Genomic DNA, 21,263 nt, shown 5'->3' with positions numbered 1-21,263 from the left:
AAGGTAAGGCAAGGTGAGGACACAGGCCACTGGAGTTGCACTGTGTTATGATCAGCCACTCTTGGGTGTAGTCAACTAACCGCGATTCTCCAGAATGGATCATCTGTATCACCTGTCCTCAGCTCAAAAACCCTCCATGGCGCCCATCCACTCAGAGAGAAAGGCCAAGCCCTTGCTCTGACCTGTAAGACTGCACGTGATCTCCCCACCAGCACTTCCCTGCCCTCCTTCCCCATTTCCCTCATTTAGTCTGCTCTACTCAAACGGGCCTCATTGTTCCTGACTGGGCTAGGCCCACTCCCTCCTCTCCGGCTGTTCCTTCAGCCTGGAATGCTTTTCCCCTAGACACAGGCTTGGTATCTACCCACTCAGCTCTCCACCTCTGGTCAAAAATCCCCCCTACACCTCACATTTCAGATCCCTCTCCCTGGCTTGCAAAGAACTTTTGCTGTTGTTTTGTTCGATGCTGTATCACCACCAATGTCTAGAACAGTGACTGGCACACAGCAGGCTCTCGACACAAGTTTGTTGAATTAATTTACTCATCAGGAACTACACCACCACAGAGCAGGCAGAGCAAGAGGGGAAGAGGCGGTAGCGATAGGTCACATACCCACTCCAGCCCCTCTGGCCTGGCCGCTGGCTAGACACAGCCTGAACAGCACAGCGCAATCAGGCCCAGGAGGGAGGGAGCTGGTCTTGGCCCGGGGCTCTTGTGAAGTGGCAGAGGGCAGAGTAACTGACCAGCTGCCTCAAGGCCCACCAGTGGGCAGATGGGGCATCTCTCCAGCCATCCAAGCTCGGAGGAAAGGGGCTGCAGAGGCTTCCACCTGCAGGGCAGGAAGGCTCTCTGCTCCCCATCTTGGGGGTCCACAGGACACCCTCCACCCCCAACAGGCGTCTCCAACAGCCCAGGCGTGCAGCCTCCTGCAGAGAGACACTGTATTCTCCACCTTATCAGCTGCCAGTCACAAGACACCACCGAGAACCACATGAAAATCATACTTCTGGAGTTGGCCGGGGTGGGGCAGGAGCTTTGAATTCCATTCGCTGGGTAAAAGAGCTTAAGTGTAGTGACGGGGTGGGGAGTCAGCAGTACGGGTTCATGCTCACGATAAATAAAGAAAAAATCCGGTGTGGCCGTCGACCTGCGCCAGGCTCCCGGGCATGACTCCCTCTTCATACCTCCCAGCCAGGGGCCAATGAATCTAGCCCCAAGGAGCCAAAGCGGAAGGCCCTACAGGAATTGGGGCTTGAAACCACCAGTACAGCCAGTCCCCTCCCCCCTTCCGGCCTCCAGATGCCTCTTCTGAAGATGGTGGACTGCACCTGCCCCGCCGTGCCCCATCCGCTGAGGTGGACGCAGCCTCAAGTGGCTGTGGAGCACTTGCAATGGGGCTAGTCCGCGCTGAGGAATGCTGTCTGTGGGGCCCATACACGGGATTTCAAAGACTGACTACAAAAAAAAGAAAGTAAACTATCCCCTTAAAAATGATTTACATTGAGGCGGCAGCCATCATGGGAAAAACACTTTTTCAGCCTGTTTTGTGACCAGAAAGCACAGCACTAAGGACTGAACCTTACATGGAGCAGAACTGGATGGCCACTGAACTGAAGAGGTCCCGGGTGACCCCCGAGGCCTCACCAGACTTCCTAAACACACCCTCCCCTCCCCAAAGATAAGAATCTCAGCTCACGTGCCCCCATCTGCACCCCAACCCCGTTTGAGGATGGAGGACGAGGCAAGGTCAGTGCCAGCAGTTTCACATCTGAGTCCTTGTCGGGGGGTTGATTACAGTATAAATGTTGGGGGGATCTGGAATCACTGTTGGGACCCAAGCCCAGGCTGCTCTTCCCAGCCACCCCTCAAGGATCCCGGCATTCACGCTTCCATGCTTCCTCTTGGCGCCGGGTCCCAGATTACCCAACCACTCCCTCAGTCTGTCCCACCCGGTCGCCCTGTTTCATTTCCTCTGTGGCAGGAACACCACACTGTCTCCCGTACTCACGAGATCATAGAACCCAAGAAAGCAGGGACTTCTTGTGGCCCACAGTATCTCCAGCACCAGATGAAACACCTGATGTGTGGTAGGTTAAGTGACGAATATTGAAATGAACAGATGTCTAAATGAATGAGCAAATTAGCAGAACAAGTGTGAACAGAAAGTTTCGCCAAGTTAAAAATTTCCACACCCTTACTTTGCCATGACCTGGTCAAACAAGGGGCCAGGGGCTTGTCAGAGGTCAGCTCAGGACCTGGCAGTCCCAACCAGTGCCACATTTGTTGCCAAAGGCACGTTGCTATGCTCACAAACGCACCCTGATACCAAGAAGGTGCTGTTCCTGCAGAACTGGCTAGGGTTAACCTTCGACTCCCTTTAATCACTACCAGCTCCAAGGTTGCTGGACCACACTGCGAGCTGATGTCAATATACTCCGTGGGGTCCCAAGAGAGCTACAGGCCTGGAGACACCCTATTACCCAGGAAACCTCCTTTCCTCCTTACTTGCTCAAGAGGGCCAGCCTGGGCTAAAACCCCAGCCAGCAAGCCCCAGACCTCCAAGTACCCTTGGCCTCCTGGAAGCAGAGGAAAGGGGTTTGGACACAGACCGGAGGTCCAACCCAGCCTCTGTGGTCACGGGCCGGCTGTACCTGGACAAGGTCCTGTACCTCTTGGGCCTCAGATTTCCCATCTGTGAAACGGGAGTAGCAAGAACAAGTTCCGGGAGGTGTGGGAGCCTCAAAACATATCCCAGGATTGAAAGCCCGCAGCCTTAGCACCGGCTGAGCCCAGAGCAAGCACGCGGCCCCTGGAAGCTGAAGGTGACTCCTGGTCTGGGCCTCCCCCAGTGCGTGGCAGCCCCTCTCCACTCCAGGTCTGCCCCAGCCCAGCACGGGGAGCAGTCCAGGGCTCCCACCTGACACCACAGCCACGACTGCACTCACCTCTCCTCCCAGCCGCGGGTCCACTGCGCTCATGGCACACATGCAGCTGCCCGGGGACCGGGGGGACTGCCACCCAGACTCTGCCTGCACTGAACGTGGATCCCACGTACAGGCCAGGCTCAGGGCTGCATTGCTGGGGTGGGGAGGATCATGGGATGGAGGAGAGAGATGAGGCTTTGTTGAAGAAGCCACTCTCCCTTTCTGGGTACAGCACCTCCTAGAGAAGGTGCCCAGACCCCTGATCAGAGCCCTCTCCTGAGTGGTGCCCCCTTTTCAGAACAGCTGCTCACAAAGCTGTTCGGCCACAGGCAGAGGCAGTGGTACAGTGGTGAAGAGGTCCAGCCTTGGACAAGTCAGAGAAGGCATATCATCAACAAATACCTGGATGGAGCAGTAATCCTTCCAATCAATTAAGAAAAAGACCAAGGAACCAAAGAGAATAAAGCAAAGGACAGGAAAAGCAATTCACAGCTTAAACCCACACACCTAACAAACATGAAAAGATGTTCAACCTCACTAAGTGACCAGGGAATGCAGATTAAAACCAAATATCACTTCTTGCACGTTGCTGGCAGGCGCTCATTGACATAAAGGCTTAGAGTTCACTGACATAAAGGCTTTGTTCATTGACAAAAAGTACTTCATAGTATCTAGTAAGGCTGAAGGCGTGCATACTCTATGAGCCAGCAATTCCACATCTAGGTGTAGCCCAGAGCGACCTGCCTTTGTATGTGTACACACATTAAGGATGTTTAATGCAGCACTGTGGCAACAGCAAAAGAATGGAAACATCTTTTTCTGTTTGTTTTGTTTTGTTTGCGGTACGCGGGCCTCTCACTGTTGTGGCCTCTCGTTGCGGAGCACAGGCTCCGGACGCGCAGGCTCAGCGGCCATGGCTCACGGGCCCAGCCGCTCCGCGGCATGTGGGATCTTCCCGGACCGGGGCACAAACCTGTGTCCCCTGCATCGGTAGGCGGACTCTCAACCACTGCGCCACCAGGGAAGCCCCTGGAAACATCTTAAATGTCCAAGAGTGGAGGGATGGCTGAATAAACTGTATCATCACACAACTGAATACAGCCATTTAAACTGAAGAAAGTACTCTCTATGGATCTATTAGGATAATCCTGATGTTTAAGGTTTTCAAAAAACTGTAAACAGATACTTATAATATGATCTCATTAATTTTAAAAACACACAAGACTATATATAGCGTGTGTGAGCTAAAAGAATTAAAAAGAAAAAACAACCATGGAGGAATCACCCAACTCTTGGTGACCATTACATTCTAGGAAGAGATCAAGTAAACTGGGATGGATTGTGAGGACAGGGCTTAGTTCTATTCTTCTAATATTTTATTTCTTTTAAAAAATCAGACATAATATGCAAAAACAATAACATTTGTAAATCTGGCTGTCACATGGGATTCTATTATCCTTTATATTTTGAAATATTTTTATACTGAAAAAAGGGAGTACAGATTTTAAGACAAAAATTCAGAAGCTATAAAAGATAAATTCAACAACATAAAGATTTAAGAAGCAGAGGGCGGCAGGAGAAGGGGGAGAGAGAGAGGATGAACAGTTTAAAAACAAATGACAAACTAGGAAAAGTATCTCTGCAACATAATATGTATCAGACCAACGAATTCCCTTAGCCTGTAATGTGCTCATGCAAGTCAATAAGGAAACAAGTCAACAAATCAGACAGAGAAGTAGGCAAAGGACATGAATGAGCAGTTGACAGTACATAATATAATGGCACAGAAGAAAGACCCATTCTTCACAGATCGTAACAGCAAAGCTCCAGAGGCCTGAGAGCCCACGCTGCTTGGGGAGGTGGGGAAACAGGCCCTCTGTCAGCTCAGGAGCGGATCAGGGTGACCTTTTTGGAAGTGACCTGGCAATATCTGTCGAAATCCCCTTAGCCTGGGACTTCCATTGCTAGAAGTTTATTCTACAGAAAAGTCTCCTATATTTGCATGAACTTTTCTATCACAGTCTTTACACTATCTGTGACAGTGAAAGATGTAAATGACTTGAAATTCTACCGACAATCCACAAGGACCTGTTGAGAAGCATCAGCACACAAACAACGAACAGAACGCTACGCAGCTGTGGGAAAGAGGATGCAGATGCATGCACGCTGACGCCAGATTATCTCCCAAGTACATGATGAAACTTTAAAAAGGCGGGTGGAGAGCAGTGTTCTGTGTATCTCCAATGCCCTTTTAACAAAAGACTTACACACATATATGTAGATATGTCGCTAAAGGAATAGATTATTCAAAGGATGCGGAAGAAACTAAGGGGGCAGGGGTCTAGAATGGGAGAAAGGCCTTCTTTATCTCATACACCCTTTTTTTTTTTTTTTTTTTTTGGCTGTGTTGGGTCTTTGTTTCTGTGCGAGGGCTTTCTCCAGTTGCGGCGAGCGGGGGCCACTCTTTATCGCGGTGCGCGGACCTCTCACTGTCGCGGCCTCTCCCGTAGCAGAGCACAGGCTCCAGACGTGCAGGCTCAGTCGTTGTGGCACACGGGCTCAGTAGTTGTGGCTTGCGGGCTCTAGAGTGCAGGCTCAGTAGTTGTGGCTCACAGGCCTAGCCACTCTACAGCATGTGGGATCTTCCCGGACCAGGGCTTGAACCCGTGTCCCCTGCATTGGCAGGCAGATTCTTAACCACTGCACCACCAGGGAAGCCCCATATACCCTTTTTATGTTTAATTTTTTTTAACGGGTGAGTGTGATACACTTTCAACTAAAATTTTGCTGAAAGGAAAAAAAAAGGAATGTAAACTCTGGGGTCTCACGCACCCGGACCTGAATTCCAGACCGACCACTTACTGGCTGCACAAGTGATGGATCCTCTCTGGATCTCAAGTTTTCTGCTGCATCAAATGGAGATAAAAACAGGGCACTTCCTCCTAGGGTGGGTGGATATGCCAGGTAACAGGGGCTCTAAGGTTGTTACCGTGGAGAAGTAGAAGCAGCTGGTCTCAGACTCCAGAATGCGCTTCATCTTTCCCCCTCATGGATCCAATGGAACCAGGCCCTTCTTATCTCTCCTTATGTCCCACTCCGCAGACAGGGAACAGCAGGGGCAGGGCCACCAGGCACAGCTATGCAGACCGGGTGTGCGTGGCCAGGCCTGGGTGGGGAGTGAGGGCTGAAATCCAGCCCTCCCTTGGCTTGTCAAACCATCGCCCTGGCGCAGGGCTGTGTCCAATCGCAGGGGTCATTCATTCTGCTTTCCATAAAGGCTCTGTACAGGCTAGCAGCAACATCATTTACAGCAGAGCAATTTAACCCTTCTCCAGAATCCTTGCCAGGTTATAAAGAGCCCCGTGAAAAGATCTGGGGGTACACAGACCAGGGGCGGGGCATAGCCATTCGGAAAGTTAGTACAGTTATCTCATCCATATTTATCTTTCCATGCGTCATTTCCTCTGAATTCACAGAGACACCCTGTTTTACCAGCAAAAGTGGTTTCTAGGGAAAGAGTCCTGCCACCTTCGGCCCATCGGTACCCACTTCGTAAACCTTGGGCAGCTGGGTGACGTTCTAAGTGAGGTCACCCTGAGACAAATCCTGCGTGGGGGAAGGAAAGCCAAGGGGACAACCCCTGCCCTGCCTGCCTGCTCCTCAGAAGGGCTTGTCTGCAAGAACAGCCCTGTCCCAGGGCAGGTTTGGGGTCCTGAGGCCTCCAGGGACACGGTGAGGCTGGGCAGTCCAGAAGAAACAGGAGATGACAGGGACTGCGGGCCTACTGCACCCAGGGCACCGCCTCAGGCACTGAACTACAGCAGGAAACAAGGTAACAGGCCTGTGCTCCTGGACTGTACACCTGGGGAGTGAGGGGGAGGGGCAGGGGGAGACACCTGACAACCACAGAGATGAATAAGAAAAGGTGCCACGAAACACACAGTGAGGGCTTCCCTGGTGGCGCAGTGGTTAAGAATCCACCTGCCAGTGCAGGGGATGCGGGTTCGAGCCCTGGTCCCGGAAGATCCCACATGCCGTGGAGCAACTAAGCCCGTGCACCACAACTACTGAGCCTGTGCTCTAGAGCCCACGAGCCACAACTACTGACCCCACGTGCCACAACTACTGAAGCCTGCACGCCTAGAGTCTGTGCTCCGCAACAAGAGAAGCCACCGCAGTAAGTCTGTGCACCGTAACGAAGAGTAGCCCCCACTCACCGCAACTAGAGAAAGACTGCGCGCAGCAATGAAGACCCAATGCAGCCAAAAATAAATAAAATAAGTAAATCTATTTTAAAAAAAGAAGAAGAAGGAACACACGGTGAGGCCATCAGAACAGGATAGTGGAGCAGAGGGAGATGGGGCAGCACCTTGGGATGGAGCGTTGGCAGGTCCCTGAGGGGCTGGCTCTTGACCTCAGACCTTAGTGAGAGGCGGTCATGGAAAGGGGGCTGGGGGAGTGGGAGCAGAGGTTCCAGCCCAAGAGAAGAGCAAAGACCCTGGAGCCTGTGGGGTGTAAGTAACAGAAACAAGTCCAAAGTGACCGGAGACAGTGAGGAGGGGCCAGTGGCGGTGCCAGGGAGACCTGCTGGCCGGGTGGTACAGGATGTCACAGGCCACCCTGGAGCCTGGACGTTACTCAGGGTTCCATGAGAAGTCACTGGAGGGTATGAACAGAGGAGTGACACTCTGGATTCATTTTTTTTTTTTTTTTTTTCAGTACGCGGGCCTCTCACTGTTGTGGCCTCTCCCGTTGCGGAGCACAGGCTCTGGACGCGCAGGCTCAGTGGCCATGGCTCACGGGCCTAGCCGCTCCGCGGCATGTGGGATCTTCCTGGAGCGGGGCACGAACCCATGTCCCCTGCATCGGCAGGCGGACTCTCAACCACTGCGCCACCAGGGAAGCCCTGGATTCATTTTTTAAAGATCCCTGGGGCTGTTTGGCAGCTCTTGTGCATAACTTCATTTAATTTTTAAAACACTCTATGTGGTAGTCCTCTTTCATTGTCATTTACAGATGAGCAAACAGGCACACAGAGATACATTAAGGGTCCCGGGGTCTCCAGAGATAAAGAATTCAAGCAGTCTGAACTGCTCAGAAGCCCTACACTCTCTGGCACCCATGAATTGGGGGGAGCTGTCTGGGGTGGATCTAGAAAAGCTCCTACATCTCTTGGGCCTCAGAATTCCCATCTGTGAAATGGGAGTAGCAAGAACAAGTTCCGGGAGGTGTGGGAGCCTCAAAACATATCCCAGGATTGAAAGCCCGCAGCCTTAGCACCGGCTGAGCCCAGAGCAAGCACGCGGCCCCTGGAAGCTGAAGGTGACTCCTGGTCTGGGCCTCCCCCAGTGCGTGGCAGCCCCTCTCCACTCCAGGTCTGCCCCAGCCCAGCACGGGGAGCAGCCCAGGGCTCCCACCTGACACCACAGCCACGACTGCACTCACCTCTCCTCCCAGCCGCGGGTCCACTGCGCTCATGGCACACATGCAGCTGCCCGGGGACCGGGGGGACTGCCACCCAGACTCTGCCTGCACTGAACGTGGATCCCACGTACAGGCCAGGCTCAGGGCTGCATTGCTGGGGTGGGGAGGATCATGGGATGGAGGAGAGAGATGAGGCTTTGTTGAAGAAGCCGCTCTCCCTTTCCGGGTACAGCCCCTCCTAGAGAAAGTGCCCAGTCCCACGGGGCGTGGCCACAGACCTCCAGCCAGCGCCAAGCTGTCCCCCTCCCCGGGCAGCTCCAGGAGCAGCACCCGCTCCACTCGAGCAGTGCCTCATTTGCGGAGTGGTGTCCCCTCTCCAGAGCTGGTACTCTCAAAGTCCCCCAGCAGGGACGGTACAGGGCCAAGTTCAGTCCACGCCTCAATTTCTATCAGGAGCCCACCAGGGTCAGAGTTGCTGAGGGTGGGATTAGGGCACAAGGGGAGGACTATGCATGGTGGTGTGCGGCGGGGCAGCACGGCCTCTGGGGTGGGGTTTCTGGAGGAGAAATGAAACTGCGGAGAATGAAAACAAGACCTCCATTTCCTGCATCAGCCTGTCCCCTGGGAACAGTGAAGCCGATAAGAGAGACCCTTTTGAGATCGTTTCACATCAGTAAGATGTTTCCACAAATCAGCTGTTTGTACAACTCTCCTGGAGGTAAAGGTTACCAGTGAGGGAAGGGGAGGGGCGGCTAGCATTCTAGGTGTTGCTGGGGAAGGTGCAGACCCTCCAGCCTGACCAGTGGTCCCTCTGGGGCAGGGCGGGGGCAGGGCAGGTGGGACTGCTGGCAGGAGGGCTGCCAGGTCACCAGGGATGACCCAGAGCCTCCCCTGCCAGGGGCTCACGCAGCCCCTGTGGGGAAACAGGGAGGCAGATCTGAGCACACACAGAGCCGGGAGGCACCCAGAGGACACTCTGAGCCCCTTCCCAGGCCAACTCCGCTCTGGTCCACTGAGACCCTCCGTGTTGAAAACCTACAAACACACCTCTGAGCACAAACACACGAATCCCTGTTCAAGCACAGGAGCACACCCCAGAATAAACATGACCCCTACACACTCACACGCACCTCTCCCCCTCTCCCCCTCTCTCTTTCTCTCTCTCTCTCCTCCTTCCTCCTCCTCCCTGCTGGCCCCACTTCCCGCCACAACGTACAGCTTCTGGGGCCTGCTGGGCCTCCTCTGCCAGGGCACTGTCTTCCCCCATCTTTCGAGAAGGCACTGCCCACCAGCTTCCTTCAACTTCAGCTCCGGCTCCAGCGGAGTTTGTTTGTCAGGTTGCAGGTCCCTTGGGCTGTCAGCCAGGGAGCCTGAGATTCAGGAGGGGCCAGGAGTGGCTGAGCCAGTCCTCCGGGGATCTTGTCATCTCCAAAAGTTGAGTAAAGGGGAGCCCTGGGTTCCTGGCTTGGGGCGGCCAAGCCCAGCTCCCAGGAAGGGAGACCCACCCCAGCTGTGCTCAGAGGTACCCGGGAAGGTGGGTTGTCGAGCAAGGGGCTGCAGGAAAGCAAAGGGGGAGGACACTCGGCCTTGTAAGCGTGTGCCCGGGGCCAGGGGAGGGTCCTGGGGCAGCCTGTGGCCAATGTCAGGCACGGGGCAGAGGCTGCTGCCCCGGGGAAGGGCACGCCCCCAGCAGCAGCGTTCACCCACCACCCTCCTGGCCTGTCCCAGCCTCTCTGCACCTGCACCTGATCTTGATCTTCCCGCTAACAAGTCCAGGAAACCCCTAGGCCTTCCCCGGCCCACCTCCCACCCCGTTCAAGCCCTTTTGGGCTTAAGCCCTGCGGCATTAGCAATTCCAGACTCATCCTGTCTCCCAGCCCTGGGGGAGGCGGAGGGGGGCAGGACTGGAGCAGTCAGGGCCTGGGGACTGAGGATTCCAGTCTCGGGCTTGCGCGGCAGGTTTGGGCCGTGCCCACGCCACCTCTCCCCAGAGCTGCTGGCCCAGGGTCATACAGGGTGCCCCTGGGCGGGCACCCTTAATCTCATGGAGGGCGGTGCCGGGGGTCAAGCCACGAGCCAGAACCCTGGGCTCTCTGCCACTCACGCCCAGGAAAACCCCGGGCTTGGCCAGCAGCTCCTCCACTCTGCCCTTTTGGGAGCCGTCCTGGTTCTCAGGCTGGAAGGGCAAGAGCTGTCAGTCCACCGCGGGCCGCGCATCAGCACCACCCTCAGGGCCAGACCACATCCGGGGCTCTTTCTGAGGAAGCCTGGTGCCAGAAGCAGACTCAGAGAAACTGAGGCACAGAGGAGACCCTGAGAAGGCCTAGGAGACTGAGCCACCGCGGGGCCCTGGCCCCGTCTGAAGGTGGGAGGCCCGACAGGCGCCCCCATCCATCCTCTTGGCCTCTTCCGCGAGCCCTTCCTCCTGCCTAGAAGCTGTCAGGATCAGGGTCCTGGGACAGGGCCCCTCCCGCCCCCAGGAACACACCCAAGTCTGGCCAGCTCACCTGGCCTTCCCGGCCTGTCAGTCCAGCTGTTCCGGAAAGAGAACATTTTCTTCTCACTCTATTTGGACAGCTGCGGGGACAGTGACAGTGAGAAGAGAGTGTCTGATTATTGAGGGGGGTGGTGTGCAGGGGACAGGGCCACGGGGCCTCTGAAGTGGCCGAGGGTCTGGAGCTGGGGAGGCCCCAGATGGGGGGCTGCGTGAGGAGCTGGGAGGACTGGGGCCACCCGACAGGGTCAGCGTCCCTCAGCAGCGCCATCAAGAGAGTAGCTGGAGGGGCTTCCGGCCCAGGTCCGGGGCTATAGGAGGAGGGACGAGAAGCGCAAGGCACCAGGGAGACCGATTCCCATCTTTAGGGAATGTGCTCGGTTACAGGGTGGGGTAAGGACGCCTCTCAGGCCCAGCCCCAAACCTCCTCTGGCCTCACTCCTGAACTCTCAGGCCCAGCAGCCCCTCCTCTGCAGGTCCAGGGCTGACAGGCAGGGCTCCAGAAGGGAAGACAAGGCGCCCACAGGACAAGGCCAGAGGACCTGGAAACGGAGCTTCCTCCGCCCCGGGAGGCGGGAAGTAGGACCGCGGGGTCAAGCCAAGGCTCTTCCTCCTGCTGCTGCCCACCCTCCCTTCTTCTCAATGGTCTTCTCTCCCTCCCTCCCCTCCCCGCCCCTCCCGGCCCCTGTCCCCTTTCCAGCCGCCCCATCCTGCTGTCACCTTGTCCCCATCTCCAACTCCTCCTGCCTGCCTCCCCCACCCCGGTTATGTAAGGGGCCTGAGAACACACAGAGGGAGCTTTGTTGTCAAACCAAATCCATACGGAGCCGGGATCGGCCAACGCAGCTGTTCCCCATTCCCTCCGCCTTGGCAGGGGTGAGGCACCGGGCAGGAAGCCCCCCCACGCCTCCATGTGGGGAGGTGGGGGGCAAAACACGCTGGCCCCAGGGCCCCCATGCAGCTGAATGGGTGGCCCGGGATCAGCCACCACCGCGTGGGACCACAACAGGGGAGCAGCTGGCCCCCAAGACAGAGGAAAGCCTCAGTGTAGAGCCAGGGCCCCAAAGCCCAGAGAGGAGAGCTCTGGGCTAGGAGCAGGGCTGCACAGTGAAGGCCTAGAGCGGGGCCCAGACCCCCACCAGTGGACCCCATTCTTGTCCACACGTGGATGCAGGCCCACGTTCTCTCTGCCGCACAACCCGTGTACATACTCTACCGCGCGCGCACGCGTACACACACACACACGCTGTGTGTGTTCACCTGGAAGGCATCTGAGCAGAAATCTCCTCCCTGCTCTGATCAGCCTCCTCCATCCCAGCAGGTACCTCTGGAGAGAGGAGGGTGGAGGGCAGAGGTCAGAGGCCAGAGGAGCTCCACCAGCCAGCTCTTCTTTGGAGGCCCTCTGGCTCCGGGATGAGATCCTGCCTTCCCGCCCAGGAAGATGTCCAAGAAGGGAGGTGAGGGCCCAGGAAGCTGAGCTTAAGATCAGAGCATCCGCACCTGGGGCAGGCTCTGTCCCGTCACCCAACCCGACTGCTGGACATGCGTCCCGCTCGAAGATGCCGGGGCCGCCAACAAGAGGAGGCGCTCCCGCACCTCCACGGCTGCAGGGCACCCACCTGAAGTCCAGCTGCCACATCAGGCGGGACAGCGAGGATGCCGAGGCCTGGGTGGGGCAGGGGCACAGGGGCAAGGGAAGGAAGAGGAGGCAGACACAAAGGAAGAGGGAGGGCTGGGGGAGGGGCTGAGAGAAACCTGAAGGGGAAGGGAAGGAAGGCAGGGGGGCCGGAAAAAGAGGAGAAAGAGGAAAAGGACCAAAGAGGGGACAAGAGGAGAAGGGGGCGGTGTGGAGAGAAGGGCCCACACCTCCTGCAAGGATGCCTCCACACCCTCTCAGCCGGACAGGCGGGTCCAGGAGAAGCAGCACCTGGGCGGGGGTGTTTCCAGAGCACTGGTCCCAGCCCACCCAGTCCCACCGTCGGCCACGCCCCAGGGGTTTCAGCCTCAACAATCCTGGATCATTGGAACCAGAGGACAAACCAGGACCTTGGAGAAAGGAGAGACAGGGGTGGGATGGAGCACCGGAGAGGCAGCCCCTGCCTGGGGGAAAAGTCGCTCTGAGACCTTGAACAGTAAGTTACTTTTTTGAGGCTCAGCTCCCACCTTTGCAAAAAGAAAGAGTTACCGAGAGGCTACTATGTGCCAGTGCTGTGCCGGGTGCTGGGGACACGATGGGGAGTCAGACGGTCACGGGTCCTACCCGACAGTCTAACATCAGCCGGGACCTCTGAGGCCTCCCCAGCTCGCCGGTGTCTATCATCTGTGCTCCGAGATCCATCCCGTGAGCTGCGCTGCGGCAGACGCTATTAGCCCAGTTATCGGATGGGCTGATGGAGAACCAAAGTCCCAGACCTGCCTGAGGTCACACAGCTGGGAGCGGACAGAGAAGACAAAGGCCACCTGCCTGGCTTCCTGGCCCCGAAGGAAGGCACTCTGCAGTCTCTGGGCCTCACCCTGAATCACAGAAAGCCCACCAGCCAGCACTTACAGAGCCAGGCCCCAGGTGCTGGGACATGATCTGAAACGCACTCGGGCTCAGAAGAGGAGAAACCGAGGCTCCGTGTCGGGCCCAAGGCTGTGCAGCCCTGCCCTCCCCCACCCGTCTGAGCTCACGGGTGGTAGGGTCCCCTGATGTCACAGGCTGGGACCTGTGGGGGGGTGGGGTAAGTGACAAGGGTGCCCGGCCGTCAGGGGAGCCTCAGAACAGGCTCGAGTCGGATGCAATCTAGGAAGGGGACTGCCAACGGTGCCCAAGCCACCGTCAGGGGACAGTGGGAGCAGAGGTGGGGAGTGAGAACACGCGGCTGGGGAAGTAGAACAGTCCGACCGGCGCCCAACGGAGGTTTTCAAATAAAAAGGGTTTTAAGCCAAGACACCCTCTCTCCCACTTTCAAATGAGATTTTATGTGGAAACCCAATATGTAGAAGGAATAAGAGTGGAGTTGTTTGGGGTGAAGCAAGAATGGGGACGCACCCGCCTCTTGAGCCCTCACTCCTGAGATGACACCCCAGAGGGTTCCACCCCTGGGGAGCTTTTCGTGGACCCAGATAAGGGGAGAGCTGACACTGGGCAGGAGGGGAGGTTAGGACCAGTCTGTGCGAGGACCCAAAGGCAGGGTTGAGGAGGGGATGGGGGCAGGAACGTGACCAGCTGGCCCTGGCATGGGGGAGGGGGATGCCCTCCCGGTGGGCAGACTCCTGCCCACCCCACCCCCAGGGCTCCTGCCTGCCTCTCCTGTGTCTGAAAAGGCTGCCAGGCCAGGCTCCAAACAGCTCAGCTGTCAAAAGGGAAACGCTTCGCCTTTCGCCCCAAGAAAAGGGAGAAGCAAAGCAGGGACACAGTGAAGACAATGTCACATCCGATCTATATCCTCCCTTTGTTCATCAAACAAATATTTACTGAGCACATATTATTTGTTAGACATAATTCCAGGCATGAAGAACATGGCAATGAGATGACAGGTTCCTGGAGCTTACATGAAAACCCTAAAAAGTCAGGGAGGAAAACGCCTGGAAAGTTTTCAAACCCATTTCACACCACAAACATGCCCCTCCAATGCCTGCATCTCCTCTGGACCGTCCCTGCCAAGGTCACGGGTCCAAGCTTGAACATCTTCAGCCACAGGGCACTTGGCCCCTACACAGGCAGAGGCCTGCTCTTGAAAGCTCCAGATGGCCACACTGAAGACCCTGGGTCCCTCCCCGCCCAGCCTAGGCAAGGGAGCCCACAGAGCACTGAACACACCGTTCAATGTGCAAGTTCTACTTTTTATCACGACAAAATATGAAGCTTCATCTCGCGTTTTGCTGGTTCTGAGTCAACTGCTCGGAACCAAAGGAAATGAGCCGTCTCCCTTCTCACCTGCCCAGAGCTCCCAGGTCCCTCGGCCTCTGCCACCGCCCGTCCCCTGCTTTGCTCCCCTCCCGTGACCTTCAAGCAGTGGGTTGCCAGGGTGGGCCCCTGCTGGCCCCCGCTTCTCTCCTGCCATCCCTTCCAACCAGGCCTCCCTCCTCCTGACCTGAGTGGCCTCTAAGGAGCGGAGGGGGAGCAGGTCTTTGCGGAGACTCTCCGGCCTTGAGCCAGGCCAGGCCAGGGTCCAGGAGAGCCCCAGAGCAAAGGTACTGTGGCCCGGCAGGAATCTGGGGATGCCAGATGCCAGGAGCAGCCACCTTGGCCGGGTCCCTGTGCTCAGACCCCCGGAGGACCCCTCCCCTTCCCCACGTGTCGCCGTGGTTGCCGGATGAGGCCTTGCAGCCTTGTGGGCGGCAGCGGGGGAGCCGCATTTCCAAGGAATAGGAGTCGATGGGCAGGCCAGATGGAAGCAATTACGGGAGGGAAAGCGGGAGAGGTGGGGGCTGGCAGGGGCTGGGAGGGGCCGCAGCGGGGAGGGAGGAAGGAGAGCCCAGCCCTGCCCAGCTGAGAGAGGCAGGGGATGGGCAGGCAGGACCGGCAGGGCCAGACGTGGGCTTCAGGGCCGCACAGAGCCCTGGGCTGCGAATCCAGGAGGGCTGTGTTCTCCTTTGTCACCCACACCCGGTGGCCTTGAGCAAAGCCTTTCACACCTCTGAACCTCGCCCTCTTCGTGGATCACAGGGCAGGGGAAGATGAGCTTGCAGAGCAGTAGTGAACTGGGCTGAAAAGTGCAGGTTTTGGAAACAGGCTTAGCTAGGAGTCCCAGCTCAGCTGCTTAGGAGTCCTGTGACCTTGGCCAAATGGTTTAATCTTCCCGAGCCTCCATGGCTTCATTTACAAATGGGCTTAATGAAAGGGTTGTGCTTACGTGAAGTGATGTTGATGTAAATAAGTGGACAGCACTTTTTTTTTTTTTAAGGTTTATTGGGTCAGGCTTTTAATAAGTGCTCAATAGATAAATCATAACTAGTTTTGTTATTTGCTAAGTCCCTTTTTACTATAAGGACAGGTATTTGCAGAGGCTGCATGGCAGAGGACACAGGGCAGACCATGGACACAGGAGCATCACCGCAGGCCCTGGAACGTGCACCCCGGAGGAGGGTTTGGACCCACGCAGAACAACGGTACGTGAGCCCGGCACTCTGCAAACTGCTCCGTGTCCTCTTTCTAGCAACCATGGTCCCCACCCTGCGCAGGAAAGCAAAATCCTGGGGCCCCTGACACACTGGGGCTTTGAAGTGAAGCTGCAGGCAGGACGAAGGGACTATCCTACAGCCGGGCCTTCCTCACCCTCGAGGCCCAGATGGACACCCCCACCCCCGGCCACCCCCCGGCCCCAGCAGCACCCTCCTCCCTGCTGGGCTCAGGGCAGAAGCCAGGGCTTTGGATTCTAGAGCGTTCACCTCATCTCTCTGCAGGATGGCTTTGCAGGGTGTGGGGTGGCAGAGATAAGGCAGTCATCCGGCTGGAGGTCTCCCGGTCCCAGGCAAGGGGCCAAGATTAAAGTAAAACCTGCAGCTTGGGATGGCCTTCCTCACCCTGAAGAGCGATCAACCCAGCGCAACCCCTGGCAGAGTTCACCTCGTGCCAGCCTCAGGGGCACCAGTTGGAGGCCCACGGCACCTGGCTGGGGCCCACGCACCACATACAGCTGCTCCCACTTGTAGCTACATTTGACCACTTCCTCTATCCGTAGAATAAAGAGCGTCACTCACACTCACACACACACACACACACACACACACACACACACACACACACACACCCTAGGAATGTGACACAGGTCAGGAGTGAACGTGAGGCCAGGGGTGGCCAGCAGCCCCTCCAGGGGCACTCAGAACACTCGTGTAGAAGTGCTGAGCATCTCTGGGAAGGGGTGACAAGCGAGAGAGGGGAATGAATGACTACAGGCACCCAGACCTGCCTGCTCTAGTCATTTCCTCAAGGAAACCAAAGGTTTCAGGTCAAGGACAAGAGTCGAGAAGGAAGGAGGACCTGAGGTCGAGAGGCATGAGAAGCCAGCTCGTTTCTGCAGGGAAGCGTGTAACCCCAGGGCAGCTGAGGAGTCGGGGGGGGGGAGGCAGGCCCTGTATGTTTTCTGGGTGTCCCCCCCACCTGACTGCCCTGCTCCCTAGCACCGAGGGTCCAACCCCCAGGGCCTGAGAACTCAGCTGGGTTGTGGTGGACGCCTTGGGCACAATCTGTAGGTCTGGCTCTCAGACTCTGGGACCCTCTGGGACACTGATCTGAAGGGTCCCTTTCAGGAGGCTGGAGGTCCCCACCCCACCATGGGCTGGGACCACTTTGTGTCATTCTGAGGTGGAGGGACCCCTTCCCCACGACGGCGGGGGCAAACCTTTGAGCCGCTCTGAGAGAAGGAATTTGCCCAGAGAACGTACCCAGGTGGGGTCTGGGCAGGCACCCAGTGCAGGGCAGATGCCAGGCCAGTAGGGGTAAACCACAGACGGCCACAGGTTAAGCTGGGGCACGGGAAGGGGGATCTGGCCTCTCTGCTCCAGCTGGTGAAGGGTAGGGGGGGCTTCTTTCCAGGATTTGTTATATAATTCTGAAAGGAGCAGCTTCTCGGTTCTCTCCAGAAAACTGGATCCCAGGGATCTAAGAGGGCTGGCAGGGTGAAGAGGCTGAGCAAGTCTGTTTCTGAGGAGTAGGGACTGAGTCACTGCTCTGGGTAGGGAAGGGGGGAGGAGGGGAAGGGAAAGACGGCCCAGAAGACGCGGAGGGCTTCCCTAGCCCAGGCCTCCACTCACGGGCAAGGGGCCTGTGGCTCTGAGCACAGCCCACTCCCAAGCCACAGATGCCTCTCCGCCCACAGTCCAAGCAAGAGGCTCCCGCGCTACTTTCCTAACTCCACCTCCTGTCTACCCTCCCCTCCTAACCCCTGACCACCCGGACTCTGGGGGGAAGCCCCCGACTCCTGGCTCTCCCTCAGCTGCTGGAAGGGAGACCCAGGGCCCAGGGGACAGACTAAGATCTCCCGCCCAGCACATGGATGCTGAGGGATGGAGGCATGAAGAGCACGTGCAGGGGAGACACGAGCAGAGCCAGGAACAGGCTAGAGGGACCTGGGCCACCTCGGCTCGGGCAGGGGTTATTCACAGATGAGCTCCCGGAAAAGAGAAAAAGCCCCAGAAGTTCATTTCTAGGCCCCAAATGGCTGGCGCCTCCCAGGCACCCTCTCTAGAATTATGGGGCAGGTTTGGTGAGTGTGGAAAACTTTGGAGAGTGCGGGAGAACCGCTGCTAATAGCAAACACTCCGCCTCTGTGCAGGCACCTTCCACAGTACCCAGCGCCTTTATGATCCCCCCTCCCTGCCCCCCGTGGCACAGCAAAGCTCAGGAGAGAGCGGTATTGGTTTGTGCCTCTGGTGACACCCTAGCTGTACCAGGCCTGTTCCCAAGGTTCCGCAAAGAATAAGTCTGCCTGAACTTGGCTTCCACACTGTGCCTCCCCCCAGCGGTGGAAAGCACAGGCTTCTGTGAGAAGCACATGGGGGTGCCAGCCTGTGGGTGGGCATGAGGTCACATGGGCACAGCTGAGCACCAGGACGGTGCCTGTAGCCCCAGTCCTCTGGCAGGAGCCCCCAGCCCCGGCACTCGGGACCCAGTCTGCAGGACAGACAGAGGAAGTAGCAGCAGTAGGTCAGGCCTCCGATGCCCAGAAGGAGCCTCCCCCAGGACTGGGAATGGAGGGGGCAGTGCTGGCAGACATGTTGGCAGCTCTGGGCTGCCTGGGAGGTCCCAGCCAGCAGGGGCCCCAGGGGGGCACCCAGCACAGATGGCTGAGCCCAGCGATTCTGCCCCCAGCTGGACTCCACCTTCACCCCAACCCCATCCCGTCCCACTGCCCACCAGCCAGGCAGCTCTGTGGCCAAGTGGCCTAGGCCCAAAGAGCCCCGCAACGTGGACTGGTGTCTTGGGCACAGCCAGCCTGCAGCTAGCAGCCCCACCTTTGGGCTCTGCTTGGTGACCTTGGGTCTCCTGCACACAGCCGGACCCAGCAGAGCCTGCCACTTGCAGGCATGCCAGCCCAGGATCTCCTGGACTCGGTGGGGCAGCTGTGGGGAGAAGTCGGCTCAGAAGATGCGCAGGGGTGGGGGCTAGAAACTTTCCAGAGAAGAGGATCATCCCGTTTGCTCACTCCCAAGGAGCAGAAAGAATCGGCTTCCCGCGAAAAACTGGTCCAGGGCAAGGGATCCCAGGGCTGTGGCCTCCCCACCCAGCCCCGGCCCCGCGCGGCGCCCACGTGCCCGGCCCGACCACCTCCCCGGCCGCGGCGCCGGGCGGGGAACCGGGCAACCGGGCAGCCGGGACCTGGAGGCGCTCCCCACCCTCCCTCGCGGGCCCAACGGGGAGCGGCCGCCGCGTACTCACCCTCGCGGGTGGCGCGGGGCGAGGCAGGACAGTTCCGCGCGCAGCTCCGATCCGCTAGGCGCACGGGCTGGAGGCGCGGCACTGGCGCGGCGGCTCCGCTCGGCCCGGTCCCTGTCCCGGGCGCGGGGCCGGCCTGCGAGCGGGTAAGTCCGCCTGCTGGGAGGCGGGGGCCCGGGCCCAGGCGCGGGGCGGGGAAGGGGCCGGACACGCTTGCGCACACGGCCGGGGAGCCGACTGGGGAGCGGGCGGGCAGGAGGAGGAAGGGCGGGGTGGGGGAGGAGGAAGGAGTCGACTCGGGAGATCCTGCTTGCGGGCGGGGCCGATGCCGGCGGCTCGCGGTGGTCCGAGAGCCGCGGAGGCCGGCGGAGAGGGCAGGCGGCGGGGCCAGGAGCGAGGGGCGCGGAGGGGTCGACCGACCGGGCAGGCGCGGAGGGGCGGGAGAGGAGGCTGGTGGGGTGAGGGTAGAGTTCTGGCGGGCGCAACCTGTGAGCGGCACCAGGATGGATATGCCCAACGCAGCCTCTGCACACCCTCCTGGAAACAATGAGACCCAACAAAGGGTTCTCCGCTCTCCCACGCAATGAACCGTGTCCTTCCCTCGCTCGTGAAAGTGAGGCACAGAAGAGGGAGGGCCACCCGTACTCCCCATGCACGGTGGCCAGGTGCCCTGGACGGAGACCTGGACCCTCCCTCTGCCCTAGTCTCGACCTGCCCCCCCCAAACTGCTCCCTCTGCAGCCTCTTTGCACACCCTATCTTTGGCCCTGAGAAAGCTTCTCAGTTGCTGTTCCTTACTGAAGGCGCCAAGCATCCTGTCTCCAGGGGAAACCCCATCAGGCCCTTACCCTGGTTCCTGGGGCCACCCACCCCAATCAAACCTGGGAACTACTCAGGCCGAAGAATAGTCCAAAAGTCACCCGCAGGACAATCCCCATCCCCCGAGACACTCTTTCATAGGTGCACAGCATTTACTGAGCGCTTAGTGTGAACAGCCTGATGCTGGGGGCTCCAAGGAAAAACGTAAGACACCCCCCGCCCCCCCCCCAGGAAGCTTACTAGAAAGAAGGCTCACAGTGGACTCCCACTCAAAAATAAGTTAGGACATAAAAGCTTTTGCACAGCAAAGGAAACCATAAACAAGATGAAAAGACAACCCTCAGAATGGGAGAAAATATTTGCAAATGAAGCAACTGACAAAGGATTAATCTCCAAAATTTACAAGCAGCTCATGCAGCTCAATATCAACAAAACAAACCCAATCCAAAAATGGGCAGAAGACCTAAATAGACATTTCTCCAAAGAAGATATACAGATTGCCAACAAACACATGGAAGAATGCTCAACATCATTAATCATTAGAGAAACGCAAATCAAAACTACAATGAGATATCATCTCACACTGGTCAGAATGGCCATCATCAAAAAATCTACAAACAATAAATGCTGGAGAGGGTGTGGAGAAAAGGGAACCCTCTTGCACTGTTGGTGGGAATGTAAATTGATACAGCCACTATGGAGAACAGTATGGAGGTTCCTTAGAAAACTAAAAATAGAACTACCATACGACCCAGCAATCCCACTACTGGGCATACACCCTGAGAAAACCATAATTCAAAAAGAGTCATGTACCAAAATGTTCATTGCAGCTCTATTTACAGTAGCCAGGACATGGAAGCAACCGAAGTGTCCATCAACAGATGAATGGATAGAGAAGATGTGGCACATATATACAATGGAATATTACTCAGCCATAAAAAGGAACGAAACAGAGTTATTTGTAGTGAGGTGGATGGACCTAGAGACTTGTCATACAGAGTGAAGTAAGTCAGAAAGAGAAAAACAAATACCATATGCTAACACATATATATGGAATCTAAAAAAAAAAAATAAAAGTGGTCATGAAGAACCTAGGGGCAAGACGGGAATAAAGATGCAGACCTACTAGAGAATGGACTTGAGGATACGGGGAGGGGAAAGGGTAAGCTGTGACAAAGTGAGAGAGTGGCATGGCCATATATACAGTACCAAACGTAAAATAGCTAGCTAGTGGGAAGCA

At 57.2% G+C, this 21,263-nt stretch overlaps 1 protein-coding gene across 6 annotated transcripts in view; it reads right to left on the bottom strand.

The window, feature by feature from the left end:
- ST3GAL4 (ST3 beta-galactoside alpha-2,3-sialyltransferase 4) overlaps window positions 1-19,367 on the bottom strand; it is a 33,170-nt gene extending 13,803 nt beyond the window's left edge. For 2 of the 6 annotated variants that reach the window (XM_082628539.1, XM_082628538.1), the window contains exon 1: window positions 19,209-19,367. The gene's annotated coding sequence lies outside the window, so the exon portion shown is untranslated. The remainder of the gene's footprint in view (window positions 1-19,208) is intronic. The other 4 variants (XM_082628532.1, XM_082628534.1, XM_082628535.1 and 1 more) reach the window with 2 other exon arrangements.
- Between the last annotated feature and the right edge of the window lie 1,896 nt (window positions 19,368-21,263).

This window comes from Mesoplodon mirus, assembly GCF_964341445.2.
Source record: "Mesoplodon mirus genome assembly, chromosome: 7".
NCBI classification, from domain to species: domain Eukaryota; kingdom Metazoa; phylum Chordata; class Mammalia; order Artiodactyla; family Ziphiidae; genus Mesoplodon; species Mesoplodon mirus.
The sequence above is the reverse complement of the archived record's forward strand: the minus strand, read 5'-3'. Positions and strand labels throughout refer to the sequence as shown.